General features: G+C 52.2%; 1 pseudogene; it reads right to left on the bottom strand.

Moving 5' to 3' along the window:
• Positions 1–521: 521 nt before the first annotated feature.
• On the bottom strand, positions 522–674 carry LOC143672655 (5.8S ribosomal RNA; annotated as a pseudogene).
• Positions 675–11,629: the final 10,955 nt, after the last annotated feature.

The raw sequence follows: 11,629 nt of genomic DNA, 5'->3' as shown, positions 1-11,629 counted from the left end.
CACTACCTGCCTCACACTGTCCACAGGCTAGTTCTGGATCAGAAGGACTTGGGCCCCCCACAAGAAGCACCAGGATTTGGGTCTTCTGTATGCCACATTTTCTGTGCCACACCACTAGCAATGCCTTGATAGCCAGCCTTGGACACAGGCACTGCCCTGTGTGTGTGAGGACCACATATGATAGTGCACATGTGCACACATGCCCACATGCTCACATTGAGTGTTAAAGCTACCCCAGGCCACATGCAGCATGAGGGCACTCCCGAGGGGACTGTGGCAAGTCCACTACCCCCCAGCACCTGCCCCCCCCACTCTCTCCAGCATCCTCTCAGCTCTCATGATCATCGGCCACCCCACCCAGCCAACTGCAATGACAGTGGTGGCCAGACGTGGGGCACACTGGGTCTGTACTTAGGGGGACAGAGGGCCCACTGCTGAAGCGGGTTTCTCTGCGAGGGAAACCCCCAGCCACACACCCAGGGAGCTGCAGTGCAACCCCCCAGGTGTGATTGATCATCAAGCGACGCTCAAGCAGGCTTAGCCCCAGGAGAAACCCAGGGCTGCAAGTGCATTCAAAGTGTCAATGATCAATGTGTCCTGCAATTCACATTAATTCTCACATCTAGGTACGTTCTTCATTGGTGCACAAGCTGGGTGATCGACTGCTGAGTTGTTTCAAGGTTTGAAGTGGCCGTTCAATCTACCTGGAGATGGCACCTCTCCCCTTGTGGGGTCACATCTGGCTGGCCAGAAGAGACAAAATCAGACTCAGGACAGAGTTGGATAGGAAAACCAGGGGTGTGGCGCCACATCCAAGACACTTGCTCCCTGGAAGGGTGGGCTGGGTGTGCACCCTGCCCCACCCAGGTGCCTGGGGGTTCCTGCCAGACCCCAACCCCAAAGACCCCACATGCTATGGCCACAGAGCGAGTGAGCCACATGCACAGCACACCACCCACTGGGCCCATTGGGGTCCCATTTCCATGGTGACCACCAGATCAGTGGGCTGGGATATGATGCATCACCTGGGCCTGCATGGGGATTTGGGGACAGGGGTGGTGGAGTCTGAAGGAATAGAGGTGTGGCCAAGTGGCTGACCCCCACCTCCTTGCCATCCCACCTACCCTGATCCCACTGGCAAATGGGAGACCCCCGAGTGTCTTTAAACCTCTGTGCCAGAACACATTAGGTACCTGGACTGGGTGGTGGGAGAGGAGCAACCAGGACTACCTCCAATCTCAACCAAACTGGCCCTGGATGAATGTGGTGACCAGAGAAACCAGTGGCATGATGCCTGGGTGGGACACAAATGCAAGGAACCCTCACACTGCCTCACAGGCCAGGGGAGAGAGCAGTTATGGGGTGGGGGGTCAGGATGCCTCAGGGAAATGGGCCCAGAGGAGAGGGGACCACAAGGAGAGTGCAGCAGCCACCCCGTCTCTGCTGTGAACTGCCCACTACCCCTGGGATCCATGTTGGGAGTTTCCCCTTGATACACCATGGTGGCACCGTTGGGTGGAGCATCTGCCCACCCACCTTGGACTCACCAAACCTCCCTGACTTCTCTCCTATCTCCCTCCCCTCTACACTCACACAGCAGGTTCAGAACCCTGATTCTCTCTCACATGGCCAGAAAGCCAGCCATCACACTGGCTTTGCCCACACCACACAGGAAGGGGAATGATGGGATGTGTCTGTGACTGAGACCTGATTGGTCTCAGGGACCAAAACGCAGCAGCAACCCACTATTGTATTAATGGTACTTCCACAATTTCACCCATGGAAACATTGTTATGACTTTTACTTCCTCTAGATAGTCAAGTTCAACCGTCTTCTCAGTGCTCTGCCAGGGCCATGGGCTGATACCAGCAGGGCCAATTCAAGGGCCTCACTAAACCATCCAATCAGTAGTAGTGACAGGAAGTGTGTACAAAGGCAGGGGTTTAATCACACAATCTTATGACCCACACTTACTGGGAATTCCTTGTTCATGGGGAATAATTGCAATCCCTGATCCCCATTATGAATGGGGTTCAATTGGTTACCTGTACCTGCTGGCATAGGGTAGGAACACACTGAGCCAGTCAGTGTAGTGTGTGTACAGCTCTGGACATCTAAGGACATCACAGACCTGTTATTGCTCAATCTCAGATGGCTGAACACCGCTTGTCCCTCTAAGAAGTTGAGGGATGCCAATTGCTTGGGGTAGCATAACTAGTTAGCATGCCTGAGTCTCGTTTTTATTGGAATTAACCAGAAAAATTGCTCCACCAAATAAGAATGGCCAGGCACCACCACCCATGGAATTGAGAAAGAGCTATCAATCTGTCAATCCTGTCCGTGTCCGGGCCGGGTGAGGTTTCCCGTGTTGAGTCAAATTAAGCCGCAGGCTCCACTCCTGGTGGTGCCCTTCCGTCAATTCCTTTAAGTTTCAGCTTTGTAACCATACTCCCCCTGGAACCCAAAGACCTTTGTTTCCTGGAAGCTGCACAGTGGGTCATGGGAATAATGCCGCCACATCACCAGTCTGTATCATTTATGGTTGTAACTACGACAGTATCTGATCGTCTTTGAACCTCCAAATTTCATTCTTGATTAATGAAAACATTCTTGGCAAATGCTTTCGCTCTGGTCCGTCTTGCGCCGGTCCAAGAATTTCACCTCTAGCAGCACAGTACAAATGCCCCAGGCCATCCCTCTTAATCATGGCCTCAGTTCTGAAAACCAACAGAATAGAATCAGTCATATTCCATTATTCCTAGCTGCGGTATCCAGGCGGCTGGGGCCTGCTTTGAACACTCTAATTTTTTCAAAGTAAATGCTTCAAGTCTCCCAGAACACTCAGTTAAGAGCATCGAGGGGTTGCTGAGAGGCAAGGGGCGGGGATGGGCAGTGGCTTGCCTTGTGGAGGACTGCCCACCTGCTTCCAAGATCCAACAATGAGCTTTTTAACTGCAACAACTTTAATATATGCTATTGGAGCTGGAATTACCGCTGCTGCTGGCACCAGACTTGCCCTCCAATGGATCCTCGTTAAAGGATTTAAAGTGGACTCATTCCAATTACAGGGCCTCGAAAGAGTCCTGTATTGTTATTTTTCATCACTACCTCACAGGGTCTGGAGTGGGTAATTTCCACACCTGCTGCCTTCTTTGGATGTGGTAACCATTTCTCAGACCCCCTATCCAGAATCAAACCCTGATTCCCTGTCACCCGAGGTCACCATGGAAGGCACAGTGACTACCATCAAAAGTTGATAGGGCAGACATTTGAATGGGTTGTTGCCACAATGGGGAGCATGTGATCAGCCCAAGGTTATCTAGAGTCACCAAAGCCACCTGCACCTGCCCCCCAGCTGGGGCTGGGAGGAGGCTTTTGATCTGATAAATGCACACATCCCCCCATGAGGGGGGTCGGCACTTGTTGGCATCTATTAGCTCTAGAATTACCACAATTATCCAAGTAGGAGAGGAGCAAGCAACCAAAGGAAGCAAAACATTTAATGAGCCATTTGTAGTTTCACTGGACTGGCCATGCATACTTAGACATGCATGGCTTAATCTTTGAGACAAGCATATGCTGCTGGCAGGATCAACCAGATAGGAAGAGCGCTGTCACCTGCCCTCTGGGGACAGTGCAGTTGTGTGGGCTGAGTGTACAGAGTGAGGGGGTGTAGGTGGAGTGGCGTGAGTAGCAGGGCTCAGGGAGGGGGCAGGAGCTGGCCAAACCTTGAATCCCCAGCCCTGGGAGGATGAGTGAGGAAACCCCACCCCAGGGCCCACCCACACCACAAGCATGGCTGACCGACTGCTCGACTCTCTGGCCCCCAGGAGGGCACACCTGCTGCAGCCCTGACACTAGTGGTGTGCCACCGGAGCCCACCCAGGAACTCACCAACACTTTCTCTTGGCTGGCCCGCACTCTGCCAACCACCTCCAATGCACTGTCACCATCCACTGCTGCTGCTGCCACCACCACGAGCACATGGGTCAGGGTCACAGCTTGGGCCTGCACATGTGGGACATGGTGGCAGTGAGATGACAGTGAGGCAGGGCATAGGGCGGAGTGGGTGGGGTAGATACAGCCTGGGAAGGGAGGGGGGCCAGCAAGCCATGCATGGACTCAGGTGACTGACCAGGGCAGGGGCCCATGGCAGAGAAACCCCTGATGGCAACCCGCAAGCAGATGTATGTCATGGCGGGCAAGGAAGGGAGTACTGCTGAAAGCCCAGAGAGTGATTTGGAGGGGTGCTGCCCTGGGTTGGAAAGACAGATGGGGATGGGGCACTGGGACATGGTGGGAGGTGAGCACAATGCAGAGAGAGCCCATCGCAGAGGGACAAACCAAGAGCCGCTGTGTGGATGACCACAGGGTACCCTGGACACAGTCAGGTCTCCAAGAAAATGCACATGTGGTCTCACAGCCCAGGGACCCCAGGGGACCTGAGGGTGTTCCCATGTGGCCTGGGATGCCAGCTGGCCTTGGCCAACCCCACAACACCTCTGGCAGGGCACTCAGCTGGGCCTCACAGACACACTTTTCTCACCATGACAACCACCAGCCAACCCTGACACACCAAGGCCCATGGGCCATGGGGCAGCCCTGGGCCCATGAGGGGACACATGGCCGGATAGCAAAGCCCATTATGCTGTGGCCTGCCTCAGGTCCCCAGGCGAGCTGAACACAGGTCATTGGGGCCCAGAGGTGGGGAACCATGAAGACAGGGATGTGGGCATATGGGTAGGACTGGAAGAAACTCTGGGACACAGGCAGGCACCAGGAAAACATATGTGGGCCTCACCATCCCAGGGGATGGGCCCACAGTGCCTAGAACACTGACTGGCCCTCGGACACCCCTCAGGCAACCTGTGGCCTGGCCCTACAATCTCAGGGCTCCACGTGGCTGCTGCTTCAGGGGCACGTCCACACACATCAGTCAAAAACCTGGGGCACATCACCAAGAACAGTCCTGGGTGAAGTGGCACAACCTGTGCCCACAACACTGCCACCAGCTGTGGTTGGGACCCCCTTCCTCACCCGGGGCATGCACACACACATGCAAACCCCCAACCCTTGTCACCGGCCAGGCCTGGTGGAACCCTCCCCCAACTCAATGGTGGGAGGTGCAGGCAGCAATAGGCAAAGAGAGGTGCTCAGCCTCAACAAAGGGCTGGTGGACCCCTCCCAGGAAGGGAGGAGAACTCTGCCTATGCACACATGCAATGGGGAATTGCATTCAGTGACTTACACACATGGAGGAGGGACAACAGCTGGGAGGTCCAGTACCCCAAGGCACCCTCACAGATCACTAGAGAAGGCCTTTCTCACTGAAGGCAGAGCCACCCACCCCCACTGATCATCCCCAACTGGGCTCCCCAAGGCATTGAGACATGCCAGTCAGGCAGGGGGTAAGGGAAAGTCTGTGGTATCAGCAAGGCAGGAAACTCTCACATCCAGAGCACTCATGGCCAGGGGCTGGGAACATGCTGCCCACATTTCAATGCCTAAAAGGCCCTCCTACCCACCTCTCAGCTGGCCTCCAGTGTCTGCCTCTCATGGCCTTTCCCCTGTGCCATGCACAATACTTAAGAAAAACACTCTCCTGCAGATCAGAGACAGTGGAATCTGCGGCAGCACCCAAGGTCTGTGGGAGACACATGCCTCTTGCGGCTCAATGCAGTGTCTCACAGGCTGGATGGATCACCAGAGAAGCACCCCAAGAGTATGCCCCCCACAGAGCTCAGAGAGCCCCCAGTCGCCCTCACACAGTCATAGGAAAGGCCCAAAGCTAAGGTTCAGAGCAAGACCACCATGCACGGAAAGCCAGGAGTGGCACTGGTGGCCCACTTTTCCAAGCATTGGCAAGAAATGGGAGGAGGGCCTGCAGGGGTCCAGCTGAAAGCCAGCTCCAGTGCCCTAGCCAGAGTGCACTGCACACACAGGGCATCCTCCTTCCCTGGATGACTGCCCCCTTCTTATCACCTTGATTCCCTCCACCCAGCTCCTCCAGCACACACCAGAGCACTCACAGCAGTGGCCACAGGGGGATGCAGGGAGCAAGAAACAGTGCTGTGGCTCAGCCATGGGTGCCTGAGGGACAACCTGGAGCACTCCAGGGACACCACAAGGAGCTGGCAAGGTACATGCATGTGCTGTGGCAGCGGAATGACCCCCCCCTCTTCAGGGAGGAGCCCAGCATGAAACAGAGCCAGAAATGGCAAAGCGAGGGATGACCCTCTAGTAATAAAACCCCCGACTGTGACTGGCCACATAGTGGTGGACACAGAAGTGGGGGTGGGCTGGATCCACACCCTTGACTCTCCAGCACTGACAACAAGCCAGTCGGGGAGGAGATAAGAGGCCTGCAGACAGAGCGAGGAGAGTGGGTCCTGTTCACCATGAATGTCCATCCCTCGCTTGGTGCAACTTAGGCCCTGCCCAAGAGAGCACGATGTCACCGCATCAATCATGTGACAAGTGGATAGCCAGCAGGCCCCAGTCAGGCCAGCTATCAGAGGGGCCTGTTTCAGCTTCATGGTACATGCCACGGCACAGGAGAATAGCGGCCAACAGCCCCAAGAGAAATGCCTGACACACAACAGGAGCCCTCAGGAGTTGGGTGGGCTCTGTCATCATGGCCACCCTGGATGCCTGTGGTGGTGAGTACATGGGACTGAGTCCCACACACGCTGCCTTCGAAATCCCACTGCCCTTGGGTACCTGAGACTAGAGGTGGCACGAGTGCAGTTGGAGAACTCAGATGACACAAATAGCAGGCTTACAGGGTCCAGGTGGCTGGCTCAAAAGAAGGAGTGGGTCAGGTGGTGGGCCATTGGTAGTGCAAGGCCCTCCTCCATGCAACATCCAGTCTGAACTGTGCTCCTCCCAGTGGCAGGTGCTACCAGGGGAGAGCATATGACTATCAATCTCCTGACCCAAAATGTCCATTTTCTGGCAACAAATGGGCAGTGATCAGAAACGGGTCACCTCCTCGCTATGCTGATCTCCCGGAACTGCCAATGGCCAACAACCCAAATAGCATTCCCATAGCCATGTAACCTGGATCCCCCCCCCAGGGCCATCTGGTCAACCATGATAGTGCAAGGGGGAAAAGGGGCATCATAATGAGGAAGGGGTAGGGGTGGCAATGACCCAGGCAAGCCCTCTAAAACCATGCACACAGGCTAGGGCATGGCTCCTGTCTACGGGGTGGTGAGGCTTGGAAATCTCAATGTGACATGCCCAAAAGTGCTTCTGGAGGGGATGACCCACTGCTCTCTCAGGCGGCGCAGGAAGGCATCTGGTTCCACCAGACAGCCAGCCCCATATCACTCCAACCTGGGGATGCATGGCAGGGAAAGGGACAGACTGAGTCAAAGTGAGGCTGGCACCCAGGTCAGCCAGCCACCACGATAACCTCTGGACCTCCCAGACCAGTCCCTTCCACCAGAGTGGGTCGGGATATTTTTTGGAGGCCCTCCCACTGGCCCGGACCTGTGTGGGATTGAAGCCGGGACTGAAACATCCTCTCTGGGCCTCACCTGGGCTGCAGGGACCAGTCTCTATCTGCGGAGAGGGACTTGGGACAGTTTTGGGGGAGACCCTTTGGATGACCTGGACCTACATGATACCAAAGCCGGGAAAGAAGCATCCTCACCAGGCTTTGCCCAGGTTGCGTGGACCAGTCCCCACCTCCAGAGAGGGACTTGGGACACTTTTTTGGGAGACCTTCCCACCAACAAGGACACAGTTGGGATGCTGAATGATGGCATTGTGATCTACCTCAGTCACCAGCGATGGCCCGCACTGCTGCCCACAGGCAGAAGCATCAGTGACATGGCAGCAGTGGAGACAAACACAGGTGTGTGCTGGTTAACCCATCCAGGCACCCATGACCAGCCACTGGGCAGAGTGAAGATAGTCACCAGCCTGTAAGTATGCAGGGTCAACCTCCAGTCAATGACTTTGCTGTCATCGCCTTGTTGCAGTCTGGGACAAACTGGCCAATGTTGCCAGTGCCCTGAAATTGTGACACCATCATGGTGGCCAGATCATCTTCCATGCCTGTTTCACAAGAGCTCCAGAGAAAGTGATATAAAAGCGGCCACCAGGTGGCACCTGACAACCAGCAAGGGTGACAGTGGGACAGATGTGAGTGGCAGGCCACCAAGGTCACACCACCGGTGCTCAGGCCCTGTGCTTTGTTCCAGGGCCACTTCCAAGCACAAGTCTCTAGGACTGGGAGGGATGCAGCTAATCCAGGCTGTCTCCAAGACTTCTTGCCAGTCACCCACCACCCACCACCACCATCCCAGGAACTAGGCTCCCCAGTGTGATCTGAAGCCAGTAGTCTCTGTCTGGTTCACCAGCTCGTCACTCTGACCCTTGGTATAAGTGAGTCGGCAGGCTGTTCTGTCTGTGCACCCCTTGAAGAGGGCTTGGGACATTTTTTCTGGGGTTGGGGGTGGGAGTCCTTGGGGACCCAGGGTTCAGGCTTCAGGGCCCTGGCTCTGTCATGGAAAATATTTCCAGAATGTCGGGCCACGCTGCAAGGACACCCGAACGGACCCAGAACCTTTGGCCGGGGCAGCAGAGCCAACAGGGAATCCTGATATGGGACTCATGAGCACAAGCATCAGCATCAAGGAGACACTGACTCCTGACACTAGGCAAGGGAGCTCCTTCCTCTTCCATTTCCTATGTCTGGAAAGATGAAGCCGGAGCATATAGACAGAACAGCCTGCTGGCTCACTTGTACCGAGGATCAGAGTGATGAGCTGGTGGGCCAGACTGAGATCACATGGGCAGGGGTATTCACTGCATCTTCTGGTCACCCACAGGATGGGTGACAGGTTCAGAAAAGGGAGAGGGTGTCAGGTTGATGCACAGGGAGTAAAAGTTAGCTCTTATTTCTCCAAGTGGAGAAAGCGAAACTAAAACCAAGTGGGTCTGATAAGAAACAGTGAGGCACCAGGTCTAAAAAAAAGGGAGCAAACAGGTGAGATCAGTCAGTCGCTGCATTGACAGAATGTAAATGACTCAGTGGCCCCCAGGAAGGGGGAACCTATGTCAACTAAAGCAGAGAGTCAGCACTTTGGCATCAGGCAGGGTGGAAGGGCAACTGGGACATGGCCTGGAGATCACACACCTCCATCCTGGGGCATGGCTACACAAGGACCGATGAGCTGATGTCAGGAGAACCCACCCCTTGAACCCAACTGACATGGCCCATGAAATGTGTGGTTCATGGAGGTGAAAGTGCAACAGTGAGAGGGGTCAGAAGAGGAAGACTGCCAGGCTGGGGGGGGGGGTGTGATGGTGGGATTGTAGGCAAAGGCAGTGGGAGACATGAAGGGGGAGTCATGGGAGAGGAGGCCACCAGGCAGACAAGAGGGAGGGGCCCACATCATGCCAGGGACTCGGGGGACTCTTCAACTGCTCCTGCTAGATGGGAAAAGGCAGAGCTGAGAAGAATGCTCAGAGGAAGAAGTACGGTTTCCTCGGGCCTGAGGCTTTGTCTCATCCCACCAGGAACCTTTAGCCAAAGAAACCCGAGGCAGCACCAGGAATATCTGATAAGAGACCCATTGCCTCTGCTCCATCCTTAAGATTTAAGAAACTGAACGTATGCATGCACACACAAACATACAGAAATCAAAGTGAAAGATTAAAAAAAGAGGGCAATCAAAAAAAAGCCCACGATCTTTCACTTCTTAACTTACTTTAAAGATTTAACACGCAAAAGTAATATACCCACTGGTCAAACTAATGGGGGAGCAGAGAGAGAGGCAGGGGAGAGAGAGAGAGAGAAATTGAGAGAGAGAGTGAGACGGAGAGAAGGAGACAGAAACAGAGATACAGACAGACAGAGACACACAGACAGAAAGAGAGACAGAGAGAGAGAATGAAAGAATCAAAAGGAAATATGAAAGGATCATATGGTAGCCCATGACAAACTCTGGAATCTATCCTGCAACCACTTTTTGAAGACTGCTTTGAAAATTCATGCTTTTCTATTTCTCTGCTTTGTACATAGTTTATACTATACAATAAAAAAAGTGAAACAAAGCAAAACATACAAAAACCAACCTAAAACAGACACCTTCTCTACAGTCAGAACACACCACGGGGACATTCAGGCTTCTCTTGAAATCCTTAGGCCTGCAATGTTCAACTGCAGAGATCAACACACATGCCAAGTTAAAAGAACCACAACTGTTACACATACACAGAAACACACACATACATGCACGCACGCATGCACACACATATTGGAAACTGGAACATATTAAAATATTGGAAGCTCCTCTTAGCGAGAGAAAGTGAAGACATTGTTAAAAGAGAGAGAGAGAGAGAAAGAAAGAAAGAAAGAAAGAAAGAAAGAAAGAAAGAAAGAAAGAAAGAAGAAAGAAAGAAAGAAAGAAAGAAAGAAAGAAAGAAAGAAAGAAAGAAAGAAAGAAGAAAAGAAAAGAAAGAAAGAAGTTCCACATGACTGAAAGAAAGAAAGAAATCCCAAATGACCGATCGGCCACAACCAACAAAACAAAACTTTCAAAAGAAAATATACCCCAGGCTGAGGAAGCCTTCCATCTAAGACAGGAAAATCACCAACTTTAGTGATCGCATGAAATGCAAATCGACATTAAATAGTGGACGTGGAAGCCGGGGCCTGGTCAGAAGTATGAATGAAAACAAAGTAAAACAGGTACAGTCTGTTTGAGCGTCAGGAGGTTGTTGTCTGTCTATGTGCCTTCCAAGTGGCTGCCGGCCACAGAAATCCCGAGATGAGCCAGGGCCCAGCATGAAGGGATTGAGAAGATTGTCTTCACTGAAAGGGGGAGGAGACAAATGTGAAATGATAAAGTGCCAGTGGCTGAGAGTTTTCACACACAGTTGAAAGGATATCTTGGAGGTTATTCTTAAGCATTATTCAGATATCCCTTCTTAGTTTATGACATATCGGTGTGGCTAGAGGGGGGAAAACACCCGAAACCACACAGCTGTGTTCCAGTAGCCTTGTTTCTCGAAGATAATTGTGTCACGATACAGGTTTTACAAAACGACTGTGTGATTTTTGAAAACCTTGTGTCTGAGGCTGTTTTTATCTACCTTACCGAGAGACCAGTAAAACATAGAGATTAAAAATAAATAAATAATAGGGGGAATATGTTCAAATAAGCTCAGTACATGGAGATGCTGGTGATCAATGAAAGGGGTATGGTATGTGTGAATTTCTTTGTTTCTTTTTATTTCTTTATCTGAACTGATGCAAATGTTCTAAGAAACGACCATGATGATGAATACACAACTACATTATGATATTGTAAGTTTATGATTATATAACAAGAATGCAATGATCATATGGTAAGAACGTTTGTGTTTGCATGTGGACATGTTTCATAAAAAAAGCAAAAAAAATCAAAATTAAAATTGTGGAATCATAACCAAACTCTGAAATCTGTTTCTCAGCTGCTTGTTGTGCTGTGCTTTGAAATTTATTGCTGTTTTGTATATATGTTATTTTTCAGGAAAAATGTGAAGATTAAAAATGCATATAGTCCTTCTTCCCTCCAATGTTCTGGAGCAGCTAGAAGGAAAAATCTGAGATGATGGTACATAGCCCATGATA

The sequence above is a fragment of the Tamandua tetradactyla genome, chromosome Y, assembly GCF_023851605.1.
Source record: "Tamandua tetradactyla isolate mTamTet1 chromosome Y, mTamTet1.pri, whole genome shotgun sequence".
Taxonomy (NCBI): domain Eukaryota; kingdom Metazoa; phylum Chordata; class Mammalia; order Pilosa; family Myrmecophagidae; genus Tamandua; species Tamandua tetradactyla.
The sequence above is the reverse complement of the archived record's forward strand: the minus strand, read 5'-3'. Positions and strand labels throughout refer to the sequence as shown.